The following is a 23,069-nucleotide window of genomic DNA, read 5'->3' as shown; positions in this document are numbered from 1 at the left end:
ATCCATGTCCCTGCAAATGGCTATTTCATTCTCTTTTATGACTGAGTAGTATTCCATTGTGTATATAGCACATCTTCTTTATCCATTCGTCTGTCGACGGACATTAGGTTGTTTCCATATCTTGGCTATTGTCAGTAGTGCTGCTATGAACATTGGGGTGCATGTATCTCTTTGAATTATAGTTTCGTCCAGATATATGCCCAGAAGTGGGATCGCTGGGTCATATGGCGACTCTTAGGTGTCTGTCTTATTCAGTAGGCTGAGCTCCTATATGGAAAACAAGCAGTGGGCTAGATTTGCCTTGTTGGCTATCATCTGTGGACCTCTTCTCTTGTTTCAGAGTAAAAGTCTGTTAGAGCACTGGCCTTCTGAGCCATGTCGTTGATTGAATCTCCCTTTTATTTTTTAATCTATTTATTGAAGTATAGTTGTTTTACAGTGTTAATTCCTGCTATACAGTGAAGCGACTCCGTTATAGATATTCTTTTTCTTTCTTTTTTTCCCATACATCATTACTGGAATATAATTGTTTCACAATACTGTGTTAGTTTCTGAAAAACTAAAAATAGAACTACCATATGACCCAGCAATCCCACTACTGGGCATATACCTTGAGAAAACCATAATTCGAAAAGAGTCATGTACCACAATGTTCATTGCAGCCCTATTTACAATAGCCAAGACATGGAAGCAACCTAAGTAAGTGTCCATCGAAAGAGGAATGGATAAAGAAGATGTGGCACGTATATTCTTTTTCATCTTCTTTTCCATTATGATTTATCAGAGGATATTGAATGGAGTTCCCTGTGCTGTGCAGGAGGACCTTGTTGTTTATCCATCCTATTTATAACAGTTTGCATCTGCTAATCCCACATTTCCCGTCCATCCCTCCCCCACCCCCTCCCCCTTGGCAACCACAAGTCTGACTGCACTTATTTTATTTATTTATTTATTTATTTTGTGCTACGCGGGCCTCTCACTGTTGTGGCCTCTCCCGTTGCGGAGCACAGGCTCCGGACGCGCAGGCTCAGCGGCCATGGTTCAAGGGCCCAGCCGCTCCGCGGCATGTGGGATCCTCCCGGACCGGGGCACGAACCCGTGTCCCCTGCATCAGCAGGCGGACTCTCAACCAATGCGCCACCAGGGAAGCCCTGAACTTACTTTAAATGGAGGAGATTCAGGATGGACCTGTATCCAACCAAAGTGGGTTTCATAACGTGACAAACATTAGAAAGAAAGAAAAAAAAAACTACTTCCCTGCTGCTTTGTCTGTCCTGAAGAGGAGCTTTTTATTTCTTGGTAATACTTCACACTGATAACGTAAAAAGAGGCAACCATTATTGTGACAAAGAGTTAAAGACAGCTTAGATCCTTCAGCCTCCTGCAGAAAAGAATTAATGGGAACAAGGGAAACATAACAGGAAAATGGTACTGTTGTAAAAAACACATGGAAGTCCCCCAACATAGAAAAAACTTAGGTAGCATTCTTTGCCAGGACATTTTTTTTGGTAGGGCATGGACATCATAAAATGCATTCTCTTAAAATCCCAGGCATGTGCTAGTAGCCGAGTAGAGTATGTGTCATGCATAATGTGAGGATGATTTTAAGTCACGTAGGCAGCTTTTCCTTTCTTACACAAAATGTTCCTAAAAATTAACACAACATTTGTTTTTTCTGGGTTTTTTTTTTTCTATTTATTTATTTATTTGGCTGTGCCAGGTCTTAGTTGCAGCATGCGGGATCTTCATTGCTGCATGCGGGATCTTTAATTATGGCATGCGAACTCTTAGTTGTGGCTTGCATGCAGGATCCAGTCCACTGACCAGGGATCGAACCCCGGCCCCATGCATTGGGAGCACAGAGTCTTAACCACTGGACCACCAGGGAAGTCCCACACAACATTTGAACGTGAGAAAATCAGATAACAAACTCCACGCTGAAAAGAGAACTGTAGGTCCATAAAACAAAAAATGAACACTGAAATATTTATTTTAGGCAAAATCACCAATAACAGTAGACCAGCGTTTCACACTTCTTTGGTTTTTTGGTGTTCATTTCCGTCAGAATGGCGCACACCATTGGCAAATCTGAGTCCCAAAAGCTGGAGATTCCATTTTTTTATCTCACTGAATGATGTTCACATTGGTCTTCAATCTCATTAACTTTTTGAAACATGTACGTCTTTTTTTTGGCTCTGCTGCGTGTCTTGCGGGATCTTCATTCCCCAACCAGGCATTGAACCTGCGCCGCGGCAATGAAAGCGCTGAGTCCTCACCACTGGACCACCAGGAACTTCCCTGTACTTCATGTTATAATACTAACACCTTCATGGCTCCCTTTTCTACCCTTTTAAAAACAAAATAATAAGGGCAATAATCAGTAAGATATTTAAAAAACCGTATCGGCATCACTGTACACGGATGACAACTCTATCAAAAAGTAACCATTGACTGAGAATCCTGCTCTTTGGGAACACATGGTACTGGAGTGTCAGATGATACAGGGAAACGTGTACCTAAATATGTTTTTACATATTTAAAATGTATAAATAATCCAGATATGTGATCTCTATACAATGCATGCATAAATATAGATATATAAATAAACAGGATACATATGTATTAGGGTATTTAAATAATAGTATTTTAAAAATTCTTCTTAAACAGCGAAGTGTTAATGTTCTGGTTACCAGTAGCATCAAGGGCTATATCTTTTCACACTTGACTAAGAATCTGTACCTCAGCATTTCCCAGCAAATTCTCATCGAGTCTTCTTCACTGTGGGTCACGTGATGATCTGTGAACCAATCTCCGTGGTCAGGAAGTATAACCTCCTGGTTGACTAAAATCTAGGTTATAAGTTCCACTGTGGAGCATGAGTTGGACTCAAGTCTATCAGAAATGTTGAGCTGAAGGGCAGAAAACAGTTGGTCCCCCAAAGAGAAACAGCTGTAGTTACTGGGATAAACTAGATGGAACCGAAACGGGTATCCACCAGACACAACCAGTCAGTGACAGCGACAGGGCCAGGATGCATACCCACTGACCTGACACTGAACAGCCCCATGAACAAGGAAGGAAAGGCAAGACGTGAAGTGATGCAGGTCTTGTGTGGGAAAGGAAAGAAGTGTTGCACCCAACGCTGAGAGCTTGGAAATGTAGGTCAAGGCCAGATGATGGAAGAATTGAAAGTCAGACTTGGGAGATTAATGATGAACATCCCCCAGCAGAGTGGGGCATTTGTTACAACGGATGAACCTACCCTGACGTATCATCATCACCCAGAGTCTGTAGGTTTCATTAGGGTTCACTGTTGGTGCTGTACAGTCTGTGGGTTTGGGCAAATGTATATAGTGACAAGCAGACTGATAACTTTTTTGGTCAACCTCCTATGCTGGACAGACTTTAAGGAAACCACCCCAATAATCCTTGACTTCTTGACTTCCGGCCTTTGTATCCTTGTATCTGCCAGTGCACGCAGGCTTATGATGTCACTCCTGTGTTTATACAATATAAAACTGCACCTTTCTAGCAGACTCTCTCTAGAGACTTTCTCTGTTTCTGACGCTGAAGAAGTCGATGGTCATGCTGGGAGGCCATGTGAGCTGAGGATGGCCCAGAAAAGCAGGTGGCTTCTGGGTGATAACCAGCAAGATGGTGGCCTCTCAAACCAACAGCCACTAGGCAACAGAATCTTACAGTGACCTGCCTGAGCTTGGGAATGGATTCTTCCCCAGTCAGTCCTCCACATGAGAGCTCAGCCCAGCCCAGCACCTGTACGGAAGCCTCGCCAACCTCTACCAAGAGGATTCATCTGTGCCTGAACTCCTGACCTGCAGAAACTGTGAGATCAGGCATACACATTACGTTCGGGCTAAGTCACAGTCTCTTTCAGAGAAGGGAGAGCCCTTTGCTTACTGCCACCAGCTCAGTTCAGTGTGGACCCTGAACACAGTATACTAACAATGTCTTGAATGGCAAGGATGCCTTCAAGGAGCAAAGAAGGGAGAAGTCGTGGGCTGGAAACGAATTGCTTTGCGTTCTGCAAAGGGCGTCATCTTGTTTCTAAATGCTTTCTGACGCCAGAGAAATCTCTAAAGTGAAGACAAGTGTAGCATGAACTAATTCATGTTTATTCAATAGATATCAGTAAAGAGGGAACAGCTCTGGACCTGGGCGTGGAAGATAAGGGTTAGAACCCCAGTGCTTCCATTTATCAACTGCTTGAAACTACCAGCACAGTTAACCTTCTTCAGTCTCCAATTCCTTATTTGAACAGTGCAGATAATCATACGTCACGGAGAGGCGATTACCCAGAGTAGGCAGTAGGCAGGCACCTCTGAAAGCACTGGAGGTTGTTCTCCATATCCTAGGAGCTTGATCAAGGTGATTTCACTCCCTTTCTTTCTTCCCAGAAGTGTTAAGGAGCAGCATTTTTAAAAATATATGTATTTTCATTTATTGTCTAAGAACACTTAACATGAGATCTACTCTCTTAGCAAATTAAATGTACAACACAGTGTTGTTAGTTCTAGGCCCAGTGTTCTATGGTGGATCTCTGACTTTTTAAAAATTTTAATTTTATTGCAGTGTCGTTGATTTACAATGTTGTGTTAGTTTCAGGTGTACAGCAAAGTGATTCAGTTATATGTATACATATATCAACTCTTTTTTAAGATTATTTTCACATATAGGTTATTACAGAATATTGAGTAGAGTTCCCTGTGCTATACAGTAGGTCCTTGTTGGTTATCTATCTTATATATAGTAGTGTGTGTGAGTGTGTGTGTGTGTGTGTGTATGTGTATGTGTGTTTGTGTGTGTTTTCATCCCAAGCTCCTGATTTATCCCTCCCCCCAGTGTTTCCCCTTTGGTAACATTAAGTTTTTGATATCTGTAAGTCTATTTCTGTTCTGTAAATAAGTTCATTTGTATCTTTTTTTCAAATTAGATTCCACATATGAGTGATATCATATGATATTTGTCTTTATCTGACTGACTTCACTCAGTATGACAATCTCTAGGTCCATCCATGTTGCTGCAAATGGCATTATTTCATTCTTTTTTATGGCTGCGTAGTATTCCATTTTATATATATATATATATATATATATTTGTACCACATTTTCTTTATCCATTCCTCTGTCAGTGGACATTTAGGTTGCTTCCATGTCCTGGCTATCGTGAATAACACTGCAGTAAACATAGGGGTGCGTGTATCCTTTTGGATTATGGCTTTCTCTGGATATATGCCCAGGAGTGGGATTGCTGGGTCGTATGGTAGCTCTATTTTTAGTTTTTTAAGGACCCTCCATACTGTTCTCCAGAGTGGCTGCACCAGTTTACATTCCCACCAACAATGCAGGAGGGCTCCCTTTTCTTAAGGAGCAGTATTAATTAACTGTAGCAATTATGTTCTCTGGAAAACAAGATGAATCTGGGGCATTCTCTTCCAGGCATCCTATTGTTTTTCTTATTATTTTTATTACTGTCCTGCAGAAGGGCGACAAATGGTAAGCTCCCTGCTATGAGGGGTTTTCAGTAGAGGGAGAGAACTCTTCATGTCTCTATCTCGATGGCTAGTGGTCTCGCAAATTGCAAGGTGCAGTGTAACTTGGAGTCATTCATTCAGTCATCAACCCAATAACGACACAGTTGACCCTCGAACAACATGGGGCTTAGGGGCAGTGACCCTCTGCACAGTAAAAAGTCTACCTGTAACATACAGTTGGGTCCCTGTGTCCCCGGTTGCATCCTGGGATTCAACCAACCTCGGATTACTTAGAACTGTAGTATTTACTGTTGAAAAAAAAATCCATGTATAAGTGGGCTTGCATAGTTCAAACTCATGTTGTTCAAGGTTCAACTGTATATTGAGAACATCATTTGGGCGAAGCATGGTAATAGACTCTGTGGATTAAAAAAAAAATAGAAAATTGGCCATAATTCTTCAGAGAGTTTCGATTGTTCTGACCCTTAACATTTCCCTTTGATTTTATTGTGTATCAGCAACGGAATTCTGCAGCATACCTGGTAAAGGTCAGAGCAGAGTTGGCCAGGATGCTACATTAATCTAAGTATCATTCCTAGTTATAAGATGAATAGGAATTTGATAGCAAAAACCCTATCTTCCTAAACTTAGAGGAAGAATTGAAAGCAGATGGTTTGCATATGTTCCCAGCTTTTGCTCTGAGTCAGTGCGGCCAAATTTTTCATCGATATTCAGTGTCTTTTCACATTCACATCACTTTGGAATATATGCTCTTTAAGATGATACTTCTAAGAGATTTTTTGCCCATTTTACTGGTAAGTACAACATACCCGCTTTCATCTAATCCCTTAAACTGAACTTTGGATGAAGTATGTGTACCTGGGTCAGCTTAATTCAATTGCTATCATGGTTCACTCAAGAAGGAAAATGAGAATAATCTATTTTTTTTATGGATGAAAGAAGGTAGAGTTCTGCCCTCAATGAATTTACTTCAAAAACAAACACTAAATACAGATGGGAATTAAAGAAAAAAAAACAAAACACTCGACAAGATCTATTTAGGGACCCTGAAGCTCTAAAGCATTAGAAAAAACAGATTTCAAACATGGCACGTGTTTTTACTGCCACCTGTTTTCGATTCTCACCAAACTGAATAGAGTCCATTGAATGATTTAATTCCAATGATAAGTAAAACTGAGCAAACACAGAAATCATAGATCAGCTCTCTACTCACTAAAATCCTGTGTTCACTAGAGCATTTCACGTAGAGTTTAAAAGGAATGCACAATGGATTCAACGTGCTCCATCTCCGAAAAATAAAGAAGGTAAATTATCTTGTTTGGAGCTCTCAAGGCACTCCTGGGGGCTTCCAGTTGTTTTTCCAGCCCATTCTGGTTCCATCAATGACTTAAATCCACAGTACCAGGTACCTCGGAGTATATTTGAATGGCAATTTGAGATTTCCTTGTCGTAATAAGATGCCTTTGAGTACTTTCCTTTCATTAAAAAGGAATGGAAGAAAACCTTTTTGAAACAAGGTGAACCATGGTGAGGGAAGGTTAATCTTGACCTCCAAGCTGTACAGTGCCCCCAAAGGCTGGATTTCATACCAGTGGGTATCGAAGGGTAGACTTAGAAGATGTCAATCCCTCCAAAATTCTCCAACGCCATTAGCTTGGGGGCTTTCCCCCTGCAGTCTGTCCTCTTCTGTGAACCCAGCCTGGTCTATCATATCCTCAAAATGATGAGCTCACCGTCTCTCTCCTGTTTTACTTTCTTGGAGAATCTGGGCTGTAGAAAGGCAGTGAAAACATTTACATCTCACTGTTAGAGCACTAGATGTTAAAACACTCATTTTACAACTTAACCCACTGCTTCAACGGCACAGCCAAGACTGCAGAGATTAAGTCATAAGTCCCAGGAGCAGTGCAGCTCTAGAACTTCATGAAGAAGAAGGGTCCACTGAAATAGACATCTTTTATATTGCTTCTAGCGAAAGCAGCCCATGCTGGATCCGTCTAGAAGTTCATTTAAAAAGAAAAAAAAAAAAATCAGGGAAGCAAGAGTATAATGGCAAAGAGAGTTACATAATTCTCCAGGTTATTTTTAGAATCATTTCCGTGGTGTGAAAAATAACTGAGGCAGGAATTAATAACGTGCATCTAGCTTCCTAGTAACCCGCTGAGCTTTCCCAGCAGTGGGGTTGCTTCCCCTGCATCGACAAAAGGAGTCTGGCGGAGGGTCAGCCTTGCTGTAACATGTCATGGCTGACAAGGCAGAGCAAAAGTCATGTCGTTTTCACCTCTTATTTCCGAGCTTGGGAGTCGCTGAAAGAAGGGGGAGCGGTGTGCTGATTCAGGCTGCCAGTAGTTTACAGAAGCGTTTCTCGTCACCAGTTTGGGGTCCTCTGTCTTTTCTTGCAGCCATGCTCAACTAGTATCCCTGTATTGAGCAGTTCCGGTACCTGCCTTTTATTCACTCTTCTCCAGATAAGGTAGAGAATCGATAAATATCAGTGCAGTTTCCTGTTGCCCTTTGTCCTCCGGGTGTTCTTGTTCTCCCAAAGCCTGCTTGCGCTGGAGACCAGCAGGCAGGAGCTAATTAACACAGTTCCGTGGCCACCGTTCCGTTTAGGATGTTGCAAGAAAAGACATTACCGTGACCACCAAGCTCTATGTTTCCTAATATTACGGAAACATTAACTCCACTGATGGGGATGGTGAGGGGCGCGTTACAAGAAGTGAGTTTCGTGGTAGAGATGCCAAGCGGGGACAGCCACAGGCAGATGGTGACCGCTGAGCAGGACATGGGGAGACTCCCAAAGTGTTTTCATGGTGAGCATTGCACTGCTCTGATTCCAGAGACCAAAGCCCTGTTACTCAGTAGGGCGGGGAATCCCAGACAAAGTTCCTCCCTTCTCTGGGCGTGCAGATTTTGTGCTCATAGGTCCTGAACGAAGCAACGCGCACACCTGCAGACATCTGCCTGCACCCAAGGGGCTTAGAGAATGCTGAGCGGCTTTCAAACTGTTCTCTTTGTTACCGAAAGTGGGGCCTGGCTGCCCGCTGCTCCAAAGCCAGTAAAGAGGCAAGGCTGGAAGAAAGGAAAGTCTGCTCTGTTTGCAATGTCAGCACCCAGGGAGGAGGGCAGACTTCTGTCCAGAGGCCGACTTCCAGTCCTCCCCTCCCCCATGCCTCTCCCCCGGGCAACCACAGGTCTGTGCTCTATGTCTGTGAGTCTGTTTCTCTCTTGTAGATAAGTTCATTTGTGTTGTATTTTAGATTCTACATATAAGTGATATCATATGGTGTTTGTCTTTCTCTTTCTGACTTACTTCACTTAGTATGATCATCTCTAGGTCCATCCATGTCCCTGCAAATGGCATTATTTCATTCCTTTTTGTGGCTGAGTAATATCCCATTATATATATGTACCACATCTTCTTTATCCATTCATCTGTCGATGGGCAGTTAGGTTGCTTCCATGTCTTGGCTGTTGTAAATAGTGCTGCTATGAACATTGGGATGCATGTATCTTTTTGAATTAGACTTTTTGTCTTTTCTGGACATATGCCCAGGACTGGGATTGCTGGATCATATGGTAGCTCTATTTTTAGTCTTCTGAGGAACCTCCATACTGTTCTCCACAGCGGCTGCACCAACTTACATTCCCACCAACAGTGTAGGAGGGTTCAAAGGATACCGAGTTTTGGTCATATACATGACAAATTAAGTCCTAGACATCTACTGTACAGCATAGAGCCTATAGCTAACAATACTGTATTATAGACTTAAAAATGTACTGAAAGGATACATCTTTTTTTTTTTTTTTGCGGTACGCGGGCCTCTCACTGTTGTGGCCTCTCCCATTGCGGAGCACAGGCTCCAGACGCGCAGGCTCAGTGGCCATGGCTCACGGGCCCAGCCACTCTGCGGCATGTGGGATCTTCCTGGACCGGGGCACGAACCCGTGTCCCCTGCATCGGCAGGCGGACTCTCAACCATTGCGCCACCAGGGAAGCCCAAGGGTAAATCTTATGTTCAATGTTATCACACACAAAAAATAGTAGTAATAAATAGAATGGGAGGAAATTTTTGGAGGTGATAGCTGCATTTATGGCAGAGATTGTGGCGATGGTTTCATGGGAGTAGACACCATCTCCACATGTCATTAAGTTCTATATATTAAACATGCACAGGGCTTCCCTGGTGGTGCAGGGGTTAAGAATCCACTTGCCAGTGCAGGGGACATGGGTTCAAGCCCTGGTCCAGGAAGATCCCACATGCCGTGGAGCAACTAAGCCTGTGCGCCACAACTACTGAAGCCCGTGCGCCTAGAGCCCGTGCTCTGCAACAAGAGAAGCCACTGCAATGAGAAGCCCGCCCGCCACAACAAAGAGTAGCCCTCGCTCGCTGCAACTAGAGAAAGCCCGTGCAGCAATGAAGACCCAACACAGCCAAAAATAAATAAATAGGTAAATAAATAAATATATTAAGAAAATAAAACCAAAAACAAGCCCATGACAGAGGTCTGGGACTGGTCCTTCTTCCCAGCCCCCAGAAGGAACCAACCCCCAAAACACCTTGATCCGTATCTTATATCATATAATATGTGGTTTATATATATGTAGGAGATAACTCTTATTTATCTATCTAAAGATGTATATACATATCACGTATATTTATATTATAAACACAAAAGTATATTATCTATTATACGTTATATACACTTTTTATTTTATAGATCACACCTAGGATTTCTTTCAAGGGATTGGCTCCCACGTTTGCGGGTGCTGTGACATTCAAAATCGGTAAGGCAGGCTGCAAAGTTAGGCAGGAGCTGATGTTTTAGTCTTGAGACAGGATATCTGCTTCTGTGGGAAATCTCACCTCTGATTTCAAGGCTTTTCAGCTGACCAGGAAAGAACCCCTTCCATTGTCAAGGGTAATCTGCTTTTCCTGCATCTTTTTAAAAAGGTTTATGTTGGCGTATAGTTGCTTTACAACGTAGTGTTAGTTTCAGGTGTACAGCAAAGTGAATCATTTATACATATACATATATCCACTCTTTTTTAGATTCTTTTCCCATACAGGCCATTACAGAGTACTGAGTAGAGTTCCCTGTGCTATACACTAGGTCCTTATTAGTTATCTGGTTTATATATAGTAGTGTGTATGTGTCAATCCTAATCTCCCAATTTATCCCCCCCTGCCACTCTGCTTTTCTTAAAGTCTACTGATTCTGGATGTTAACCACATCGATCAAATACCTTCACAACGACATATAAACTAGTGTTTGATTAGACTGCTGGGAACTATAGCCTAACCCAGCTAACATGTGATGTGATGAATTGTGCCCACCCCCGCCAAATTCACAGGCTGAAGCTCTAAGCCCCAGAAGCTCAGAATGTGGCTGTATTAGGAGATGGGGTCTTTAAAGAGGGGGTGAAGGTAAATGAGGCCACTGGGGTGGATCGTGATACAATAGGACTGGTGTCCTTAAAAGAAGAGGAGATTAGGACACAGACGGACACAGGGAGAAGACAGCCATCTACACGCCCAGGAGAGAGGCTTCAGGAGGAACCAGCCCTGCCCACACCTGGATCTCAGACTTCCAGCCTCCAGGACGGAGAGAATAAATGTCTGTTGTTTAAGCCACCTGGTCTGGAGTACTTTGTTATGACAACCCTAGCAGACTAATGCAACACATAACACTAACCATTAAACTATATAACAGACTGTGGGCTGCCATACTTAAAATATGTCCAGAATATTAACCACAAACAACAAAGCCTGAACAGGGAGTTTGAGAAGAACAGAAATACACATAAATTTAAATAAGTGAAAAAATTCTCTTTTTCCCTCATAAGGGAAGAAATGCAAATCCAAACGTGGGTGGGAACCCATATTTTTAACCTTCCGACAGATAACTAAAAAATCGACAACACCTAGGAGATGTTTTCATAATAAGTGTGTAAAAGCGTGAATCAGCCCCTTGAGAGGGAAATTCGGCAAAGAAGATTCACCCTTAAAAAACAAACGGTACAATCAACAAATGAACAGAAGACCTAAGTTGACATCTCTCCAAAGAGGACATACAGATGGCTGAGACGCACGTGAAAAGCTGCTCGACATCACTAACTATTAGAGAAATGCAAATCAAAACCACAGTGAGGTAGCACCTCACACCAGTTAGAAGGGCCGTCATCAAAGAATCTACTAACAATAAATGCTGCAGGGCTTCCCTGGTGGCACAGTGGTTAAGAATCCACCTGCCAATGCAGGGGACATGGGTTCGAGCCCTGGTCCGGGAAGATCCCACATGCCGTGGAGCAACTAAGCCCATGCGCCACAACTCCTCAGCCTGTGCTCTAGAGCCCGCGAGCCACAACTACTGAGCCCATGTGCTGGAACTACTGAAGCCCGCGTGCCTAGAGCCCATGCTCCCAAGAAGAGAAGCCACCGCAATGAGAAGCCCGCGCACCACACAAAGAGCAGCCCCGACTCACTGCAACTAGAGAAAGCCCACTCACAGCAAAAAAGACCCAACACAGCCAAAAATAAATAAATAAAAATTTTAAAATGCTGGAGAGGGTGTGGAGAAAGGGAACCCTCTTGCACTGTTGTTGGGAATGTGAATTGATACAGCCACTATGGAGAACAGTATGGAGGTTCCTTAAAAAACTACAAATAGAACTACCATATGACCCAGCAATCCCACTACTGGGCATATACCCTGAGAAAACCATAATTCAAAAAGAGTCATGTACCACAGTGTTCACTGCAGCTCTATTTACAATAGCCAGGACATGGAAGCAACCTAATTGTCCATCGACAGATGAATGGATAAAGAAGGTGTGGTACATATGTATAATGTAGTATTACTCAGCCATAGAAAGGAATGAAACTGGGTCATTTGTAGAGACGTGGATGGACCTAGAGACTGTCATGCGGAGAGTGAAGTGAGTCAGAAAGAGAAAAATATCGTATATTAACACATATATGTGGAATCTAGAAAAATGGTACATATGAACCAGTTTGCAAGGCAGAAATAGAGACACAGATGTAGAGAACAAATGTACGGACACCAAGGGAGGCAAGATGGGGGTGGGTGGTGGTGCTGGGATGAATTGGGAGATTGGGATTGACATGTATACACTAATATGTATAAAATAGATAACTAATGAGAACCTGCTCTATAGCGCAGGGAACTCCTCTTCACTGTACAGTAGAAACTAACACAACCTTGTAAAACAACTATACCCCAATAAAAATAAAATTAATGCACATGGCCTGTGAGTCAGCATCTCCTTCCACTTCTAGGGACGCACTCAGAAATACACACACCCATGTGACAGAGAGATCTATGTTTTAGGGTGCATACACTACAGAACTGTTTTGTAATAGTGCAGAAAACCACGAAATGACCATTGATGGAAGTCCAATGACAGTCATTCATAAATGGAATATTAGGCAGCCATGAAAAAGATTGCCTGTGTGTGTGCGCGCGCGTTCACGTGTGTACTGTATACCAACCTACACTATTTCCAGAAGCTTAGAAGAGAAATTTGTATCAGCCTCTAGAGAACAGTAACTGAATCTGCTCTCCAAGAATGTTTAATTCTTGCTTATATAACTGTGTATTCTTGGACTTTTAATTTTCCCGTTTGTGCTCTGTCAGTTAAAATCGCCAGTTAAATGCTCTTGAATTCCTTCCGTTAACACAATGCCATACTGGGTTCCATTTTAATAAAATAGCCATGGGCTTTCTATGGCAGTCTACAGAAGAGACTTGCTGGATTCTGTAGGTGGACTCTGCTCATTTGCATCCCTCTTGCTGAAGTAGTAATTTAAAATTAAATGCTGCTTCACATGCAAGTCCATGTATGATACAGATAAATCATGAGTTCATCTCTGGACAAAGAAAATCTCACCCTTTCCTTGAAGGTATGAAATATCTTGGAAACGTCCAGTTCTTAAGATTACCCATCCTAACCTCTACCTTTTACATAAGAAACCTACATTTTGAGGCCTGGGTTAAAATTTGCCACGTCCACACACACGGTTATATAACTACTGACTTAATTACTGAGCACACTTTTAAACCTGTGTTTTATGCTTATAGATACACAAGGAATCATTAGTAGTAAATATGGACCATGAAACTTGGGTTAAATAACTACTAAGGGAAAATCGTGAGTTCTTAGCCTTGCAGGTTTTGATCCAGGTTCTAAAAATTCTGCCAGGAAGCACGACAAACTTAAAATATTCTCGAGTGCCAACAATTGTCAATGCTGGTGCTGAGGAGACAGGCTGTAACTGTTAAGAACACACGTGAGGAATGTGCAGAAAATAAAGGACTTGACATCTGTATAGTCATGCTACGTTAAAAAGTGAAGAGTTCGCAAGGTGGATAATACAACGGTGCAAATTTGAACTCATTACCTTTGGCATTCAGCACAGCTTCTTTGATCAGTCAGACTTGGGATAATTTCTAGATACCAAGTGAATTTCGGAGGTTGTGCTGTGTAATTCAGGAAATCTGACAGCTTGGCAAGGCGGAAGCAGGATGCTTCTTTCAAAAGTTGAGCCAGCTTTTGTCATGGAATCGAGCCGCTCTTTTGCCAAGTTTTGAGCATCCCTGGGCAACCCAGTCATGGCTGAAGTCGGGTCCTGAAATGGTGAGTTATGTCTGATTCACTGGAGTTGTGGGTTAACACTGAAAACTCATACTTGAACACCTGACTAACTCCAGGTCCCTCAGAAAGTGACCTTACTTAGAGATAGGGTCAGTGAAGGTGTATTTAAATTTGGATGAAGTCATTAGGATGGGCTTAGTCCAATAGGACTGCTGTCCTTATGCAAAGAACAAATTTGGACACAGACGCAGGAAGAATGCAGTGTGACTCTGATGGCAGATATCGGGGTGATGCTTCTAAAAGCCACGGAATACCAAAGATTGCCAGTAGTCCACCAGAATCTAGGGGAAGGGCATGGAACAGGTTCTCTGGCACAGCCCTGGAAGGAACCAACCCTGCCGACACCTAGATCTCAGACTTCTAGCCTCCAGAACTGAGAGAGGATACATTTCAACCAGGACTGTGATACCACTCCAGAACGTCTATGGCTGACAATGAAGAAGGAGAAATCGAGTTCCTTGGTCATGGGCAGAACATCTGAATTGCGGATGAGGCTAAGCTCAAGAAATTTCAAGAAAAACATGCTGGACCTCCCTGGAGAAATTATATTAGAGCAAAACCTAAATGTGAAAGGTTGACACGGACCCCACTGCCCAGCTCTGTGGAAGTTCACAAAATAGAGCAGCAGTCTCTAGAAGAAAACCATGCTCTTTAGATAAGAATTTGAATGTGCATTCCCAGTGAGATTTTATTATTTCTGGTAGACACAATCTTAGAGAATAAATGAGGCCGTTTCAGTGGATGTATGTGAGTTGCCCCTACTGGGAAAAAGGAGAGCATAAAACAAAATATAACCAGGAGACTCACACGTGAGGGTCCGGCAGGAAGTCCGGCATGGTACTGCATTTCTCCCAAAGCTAGCCATCTGCAAAGAGTAGGCACCCAGCCCCAGAGGTCTGGCCCCGTCTCCCCCAGCCCCTGCCAGCAGGGCAGCTGAGTGGTCAGCCTTCAGCTTCTGTATGGGCCCCTCCTGCTGCCCTGTCAGGCCAGGCATCCTTAGGGCCGCCACTATACCAAGCCTGGACACATGCTGGACCTTCAAGTTCCCGCAGCTCAGCAAATTTTAAGCTGGGACACTACACAAAACTTGATGTTAAAGCAGTTGAGGCTGACAATACAGAAAAAAAGAAGAAAAAAGGAATCAGCTTCCTGGGTGCACCTGCATTGCAATTCCACGCTCTGGAATCAGGTGCTGTGGGTCCAGGAGAAACTCTGCGACTAAATGCCCCTTGAAGAGCTATAAAAATGTGGTTCTCAGGTCCTCCACTGCAGAGAGTGTGGTTGCCAGGGGCTCCAGCGGCTGTGCTCCGAAAGCCATCACCTCGTTTGTATGGTGGCCATACTTCCCCCAGACTAATTGCCCCCTAATGCCCGAGTGTGTCAGGCAGGACAGTTCTGGGGAGACAAAAGACTCCTCTGATGATCACCTTTGGCTTCAAGACCCCGAGACCACCTTTCCCAATCTTCCTACCCCCTTCCTGTCTCTTCTGCTAGAAGTCAGACTTTGCGTTCAGCTCTGCTGGGTCTCCCAGCCTTACCCAGATCCTCTGCCATCTTCCCTCACACGGGTTTTTCTCCTGAAACAATCCTTTCCAGTTGAGTCACGTCTTGTCTGCTTCTGCAAGTGTGCATCTTGGAATCTCCTTCTCAGTGAACCCAGAAGAACCCAGGCGTCCTTGTGTTTAAACACTTCCATGCAAGAAAGCATGTCTGTTTTTCCAGAGGTGGAGCTGTTCTCCATCAAATGAGAAGTTAAGGCTCCATCAATTCAGGGAGAGAAAAAAAAAGCCGTCAACTTTCAAATGACTCTTTTTCTCCCTTCTGGGGCCATGACTGTTTCAAAAATGATTAGGATCCAGTTTGAGTGAAAGCATAAGGCACCCTAGGAATTATTATATCTTTACAGTCACAAGAGAAGTCGGCCTGTGTCTAGAAAAAAAAAGGTAAGGCAGAGGTCATACATATCAGTATTTTTTTTTAAATAGTCTCAGGTGTAGGGACTTCTCCGGTGGTCCAGAGGTTAAGGCTGCACGCTTCCACCGCAGGGGACATGGGTTCAATCCCTGGTCAGGAAACTAAGATCGTGCAAGCCATGCGGTGCAGCCAATAAAAATTAAAATTAAATAAAAATTCAAAATGTAAAAAAATAGTCTCATGTTTAGAATTAAACAGTGGCTGAGAGCTAAAGAGAAAGTCCTAGCCCCAGACACAACATAGCATGATTTTTTTTTCCTTTCTTCCTTCCTTCCTTTCCCTTTCTCTCTCTCTCCCTTTCTTTCTTTTCTTTCTTTCTTTCTTTCCTTCCTTCCTTCTTCCTTCCTTCCCCTTTCTCTCTCTTTCTTTCTTTTTCTTTCTTTCTTCTTATTATATAACTACATGTATATGATATGCTGTTTCACAATTTTTAAAGGTTATTCTCCATTTATAGCTATTATAAGATATTGGCTATATTCCCCATGTTGTACAATATATCCTTGTAGCTTATTTTATACCTAATAATCTGTACCTTTCAATCCCCCACCCGTATTTTGTCCCTCCCCCTTCCCCCTTCCCCCTGGTAATCACTGCTTCATTCTCTGTATCTGTGAGTCTGCTGCTTTTTTGTTACATTCACTAGTTTGTTGTATTTTTTAGATTCCACATGTAAGTGAGATCATACAGTATTTATGTTTCTCTGTCTGACTTATTTCACTTAGCATAATACCGTCCAAGTCCATCTGTGTTGCTGCAAGTGGCATTATTTCATTCTTTTTCATGGCTGAGTAATATTCCATTGTATATATGCACCACATCTTCTTTATCCATTCTTCTGTTGATGGACACTTAGGTTGCTTCCATGTCTTGGCAATTGTAAATAATGCTGCTATAAATACGGGGGTGCATGTATCTTTTAGAATTAGTGTTTTAGGGGAATTCGCTGGCAATCCAGTGGTTAGGACTGCACTTTCACTGCTGAAGGCGTGGGCTCAATCTCTGGTTGGGGAACTAAGATCCCACAAGCCACGTGGTGTGACCAAAAATAATAATAATAATAAAATAAAATTAGTGTTTTTGTGTTTTCCGGATATATACCCAGGAATAGAATCGCTGGGTCATATGGTAGCTCTATTTTTAGTTTTTTGAGAAGTCTCCATACTGTTTGCCACAGTGGCTGTACTAATTTACATAAGGAAAGTTGAAGATTTCCTTGTATAAAATCAAGTAACTTGGGAACATAAGAAATTTTCATAAATAACACAAAGGCTAGTCACGCACAAGCAATTAGAATTTTTAAAAATTTATGACGTTAAGAGTTGCATAATTAGAGGAGAGCATTATATTTTGGATTTTGGTCGGGGGTCACGGTCAAAGCATTTACAAGCCTAGATGACCAGAGTTTCAATGCCAGAGCCTTAGCAATGATTCTGCTTATCTGTCTGGCTGCTATCTTAATAGCTGCCCCATCAAGGGGACTTGTGTTAGTTCACATAAAGGCCACCCGCTCATTTATTAAAAGCCGTTGGCATTGTAATATAAGAGAGAGAGAAAAAATCAATGCACTCACTTCAAACATCAATAGATTGTTGAAGTTTGGGGGTGAGTGTAAAAGGCACGTAATTACAGAGACCTTGGATGAGTAGAGACCTGATATTTAAACCTATCACATAACCCAGAGAGGGTCCCATGTTCTGAAAGCATGGCTCTTCAGGGAAGCCCTTCCTGTCTGAGTAAGATTCCTGTTTGATCTAAGAAGTAGAAAAAATACTAGTGGAGCAACGTTAACCTGCATGTTCAGTTCCTGGAATAATAATCAGCACAATGAAATGATAATGATAGCTTTATTAAATATATACCCTAGGTCCCTCGGGCAGGGCTCTAAAAATCAACACCATCTGTATAATGACTCTAGGGTGGAGGGGCTGTTATTCATCCCAGTTGATAGATGGAGCAGAATAAGTCAGAGAGAAGCAAAGGCTGTTTGGATTCAGAACCAAGGTCTTCCACTCTCTGCTTCATGGACGTTGTAATGGGATCATTCATGGACTCCTTAACTATTGCTGATTGTGTGACAGTCATCCCAAAACGTAGCAGCTTAAAGCATTTATTAAATTAAATCATCCATCATCTCACAGTCTCCACGGGTCAGGAATGTGGGCACAGCTTGGGTGAGTGTGGCGTTCAGGGTCTCACTAGGGAGCGATCAAGCCTTTGGTCGGCTGTGTTCTCATCTGGAGGTTCAAGAGGAGAAGGACCCAGTTAACTTTCCTTGTGGCTGTAGAACTGAACGCTCTGGCCATTTCTGACTCTCAGGCAGAGGCCACGCTCATATCCTAGAGGCCAGACTCATTAGCTCACCGTGTGGGCCCAGCATCATGACCCCCTGCTTCTTCAGCATGAGCAAGAGAATGTCTCTAAGAGCGTCTGCTAGCAAGATGGAGTGTGATGTAGCATCAGGAAAGAGGGAAGTCACACCCTGAGATCCTGGGCACGCCCAAGCACAGGGACGTATACAAGAAGGTAGACCAGAAGATGGGGGGCCACTGGGGGTCTTCTTACAATCTGTCCAGCGCAGGTGGAGCCCAAGACATCTCCAGTATGTCTTCAACTTCACCAACCCACAGGGAGAGCCTTTCTCTTAGGGAGGACCCATTCTCTCCTTTGAAACCTACCATGGGATAAAGTCAGACCCACCCATGATAACCTTCCTGTAGATGAACTCAAAGTCAGTTAATGTGGAACTGTCTGCAATCTCCCTTAAAATTTTCCATGTCTAGAAACAAATCTCCTTGACCACCGACACTCTATGGAAGGAGATCACACAAAGTTATGAACAGCAGGAAGCCGGGATCATTGGGGTCACCTTAGAAATAGCCAGTGTATTGGAACTGTGTGTGCACAAAATCTGAGAATATAAAACTCCAGTCACAACCATCGATAATGTAACAGCGAATAAAAGAAATAGAGATATTCTTCATGCATAAATGACTCTAAAAAATGTTTTACGCAAAGATCCTTTATAAAGACACTATGAGAAGATATACTTTAGCCCAGAGTAATAAACATGATAGGAAATACTGGATTCAATGTGAAAGATAAGGAAAGACCACTATGAGCCGTAGTGGTAAATCTATAAATAAATACGTATTAATTTGCAAAAACAGTTGTAATACAATATTTAAATCTTATATATATATATAAAAAAAAGAACTTCCCTGGCAGTCCAGTGGTTAAGACTCCATGCTTCCAGTGTAGGGGGTGCGTGTTCAGTCCCTGGTCAGGGAGCTGAGATTTCACATGCTGGGTGGCGCAGCCCAAAATAATTTTTTTTATACTAATATCTAAGCTGGAGTAGAAATGCTAACTAATATGAATAAGGAATGGGGGCGGGGGTAGGTATCTGACTCGGTGGAGTATGTTGCCGCCCTTGTCTGCTGCAGAAAGAGGATCATCATACCGACGAGCTTTGAAGTTCATTAAGAGATTGGAAATTTGAATATTTAAAACAACAAGTAGGAAAAAGTAAGGAAACCAATCCAACAATGAAGAAAATCACCAGACGTCAAGAAGACAGATAAAATGAAGCCAGATACATAGTATCAATAGTGTATATCTGGGCTTCCCTGGTGGCGCGGTGGTTGAGAGTCCGCCTGCCAATGCCGGGGACGCAGGTTCGTGCCCCGGTCCGGGAAGATCCCACATGCCGCGCAGCGGCAGGGCCCGTGAGCCATGGCCGCTGAGCCTGCGCGTCCGGAGCCTGTGCTCCGCAACGGGAGAGGCCACAGCAGTGAGAGGCCCGCGTACCGCAAAAAATAAAAATAAAAATAAAAATAGTGTATATCTGTCAATCCCAGTCTCCCAGTTCATCCCACCCACCCCCCTTCCCCCTTGGTATCCATACATTTGCTCTCTATGTCTGTGTCTCTATTTCTGGTTTATAAATAAGATCATCTGTACGAATTTTTTTAGATTCCACATATATGCATTAATATATATTTGTTTTTCTTTTTCTGACTTACTTCCCTCTGTATGACAGTCTCTAGGTCCATCCACGTCTCTACAAGTGACCCAGTTTCGTCTAAAATAGATAACTAATGAGAGCCTACTGTATAGCACAGGGAACTTTCTCAGTGCTCTGTGGTGACCTAAATGGGAAGGAAATCCAAAAAAGAGGGGACATATGTATACGTATAGCTGATTCACTTTGCTCTACCGTAGAAACTAGCACAATATTGTAAAGCAACTATACTCCAATAAAAATTTAAAAAAGCCAGATAAAGGGCAGGGTGAGACACGGAAACACAATTTGAAATAGTAGGAATATGTACAATTACGTCAGTCATCACCATAGATATAAAAGCTTAAACCTCTTCAATGTAGTAAGAGGCACACATACTCTGCTTGGATTAAAACTAACTAAATAAAATAATAACGCATCTCTAAATGATTTACTGGTGACATACCTATAACAAAATGACAAAAAGAGTGTGAAAATGATAGAAATGGAAATCTCACACCCGGAAAAAAATTAACCAAAATGAAACTGACATACAATTGACTTGAAACCAAAAGCAGGGAATAGAGTTTAGGTATATCACATAGTCTGAAAATCATCCTACTAAAAATCACGGTAATCTCAAACTTGCTTTCTAATGGTGACAGCGGTCTTGACGTACATAAAGCTTAAAATGACAGAATCCCCCAAAGGTATTTTTAAAACATATCTTTAGTGGGAGAATTAAATGCATCTCAAGTATTGCGAAAGGAAACAAAAAACAAAGCAAGGATAAAACCTGGAAGGTTGTAATTAAGAAGCTTAATCTAATTGATAGATTCCCCCAAAGATAGTGAAATATATATATAACCAAAAAAGACGTTACGTATTATTTTTGCAGGGCATCTGAATCATTTACAAAATTTAACCTGTGCTGATCTGAATCATGTGCTACAAAAGACAGCTCAAAAAAAAAAAATCCGAAGACTCGAAACCATCAAGACATCGTTTACTATCCATTGTGCGATTATATTAAATATCAACAATCAGAACGTATAAAATAGGGAATTCCCTGGTGGTCCAATGGTTAGGACTCCGTGCTTCCACTTCCAGGGGCCCAGGTTCAGTCCCTGGTCGGGGAACTAAGATCCTGCAACCTGTGCAATGTGGCCAAAAAAAAAAAAAAAGTGTAAAATATATACAGAATCTAACTATATCATAGTGCCACCGCTACATATGAACACATGCAGGGCGCACTGGATGGAAGATGGAATGGAGAAAAAAGTGTTTGAGTCATTATTAGGAAACATGGAAGAATGAGTTTAAATTCTTGGTTTGAGGACAAGCCTTCTGGAAACTTAAATTCACACATTTCTCAGGGCAATTATAGCCACTACCTACTGTTACTGTTCATACAGACCTAAAATTATTCAGGTTTTCTCATCAATTCTGATTTTCCACAGGTTGGATCATAGTTTCTGAAACATGTTTATCTGTGTTGAGTATAGCATAGCATGGTCAGCCTGTTGTGTTTCCCTGGGCTCTGGACTTCGAAATCATAGGGAAACAGGGCTGCCCAGTTGTCACTACTTGGATTATTGATTCATTTTCTTCTCCGATAGAAGCATTTGCTCTTCATTGCTGTGCTTCTCACAAGTTTACCTGTAGAATCTTCCTTTTCAAAACAAGCATTAGTCTTAGAAACATCTTTTGGGCCCCTCAAACATTGCCTAATAGTCTAGAGAAACCATATGGTACCTGAAAAGTCAGCACCTTTCCTTATAACCTCATCTTATAATAAAAGGAACTGTGGGCTTCCCTGTTGGCGCAGTCGTTGAGAGTCCGCCTGCCGATGCAGGGGACACGGGTTCGTGCTCCGGTTCGGGAAGATCCCACATGCCGCGGAGCGGCTGGGCCCGTGAGCCATGGCCACTGAGCCTGTGCGTCCGGAGCCTGTGCTCCGCAACGGGAGAGGCCACAAGAGTGAGAGGCCCGCGTACCGCAAAAAAAACAAACAAACAAAAAAAGGAACAGTGAAAATTCAATTAGAAGTCGAAAAGTATTAACCCAAGCACACTTGATTGTAAGTGTGAAGCAATTAAAGAGAAAACAGCATTCATTTAATTATTTTCTCTGAAATTAGATTTTCTTCAGAATCCATTTGGTACTTTTGGAAAACATGATTATTTTCCTATCTCCTTTCTGTATCCAAAAATATATTTGGAGAGTGATTCAGGCGTAGGTGCTCCGAACATTTAATAGCTAAGAGAAGAGGTCAAATTCAAGTTAATAATTGGATAATTGCCATTATGCAGGCCACGTACCTGAGTATTTTCCACTTTGTAACCGCAGAATGTAACTGGGCGTCACCGGCAAGCCTGCCCCTAAATCCTCCTGTCTTTTGAGGCGCCTCTTGAGGGATCAGGGAGCTCATCCCATATTCTGCCTTGATGGCCCACCACCATTCTCATAGGGTCGCGGGGCCTTGCAGACTCGGAGCAGTCAGTGCTTGGGGCTGGAGCTGCACTTGCCATGGCTTCTTTGTCACGCACAGCCCCTCCCTCAGTAACTTCAGACTGTGGACAAAAACCGGCGCCTGCCCTGTCAGTAACAAAGGATGTTGCAGCCATCGAGCCATCAACCACCGTAGCTGCCCCAGACTGGGCACCGTGAGGGGACTCGGGATGGAGAAAAGCAGGCTCCTGGCCCAAGATAACTAAGGTGCATATCAGAGGACTGATTTCACTGAGCCCAACCTCTTGCATCTTCCCATACAGAGAAAAATGCTAAATCCATTTCCTCGAGATGCCTGGTTTCTTTAATCAACAGTAATCTTTTGATGTTCTACCTGGTTTTTGTTGCGAAAACTCCTGTATATCCTGGCTCCCCCCTCACCTCTTAGGGGCAGT

This window comes from Globicephala melas, chromosome X, assembly GCF_963455315.2.
Source record: "Globicephala melas chromosome X, mGloMel1.2, whole genome shotgun sequence".
NCBI lineage: Eukaryota > Metazoa > Chordata > Mammalia > Artiodactyla > Delphinidae > Globicephala > Globicephala melas.
Note: the sequence above shows the minus strand (reverse complement) of the source record.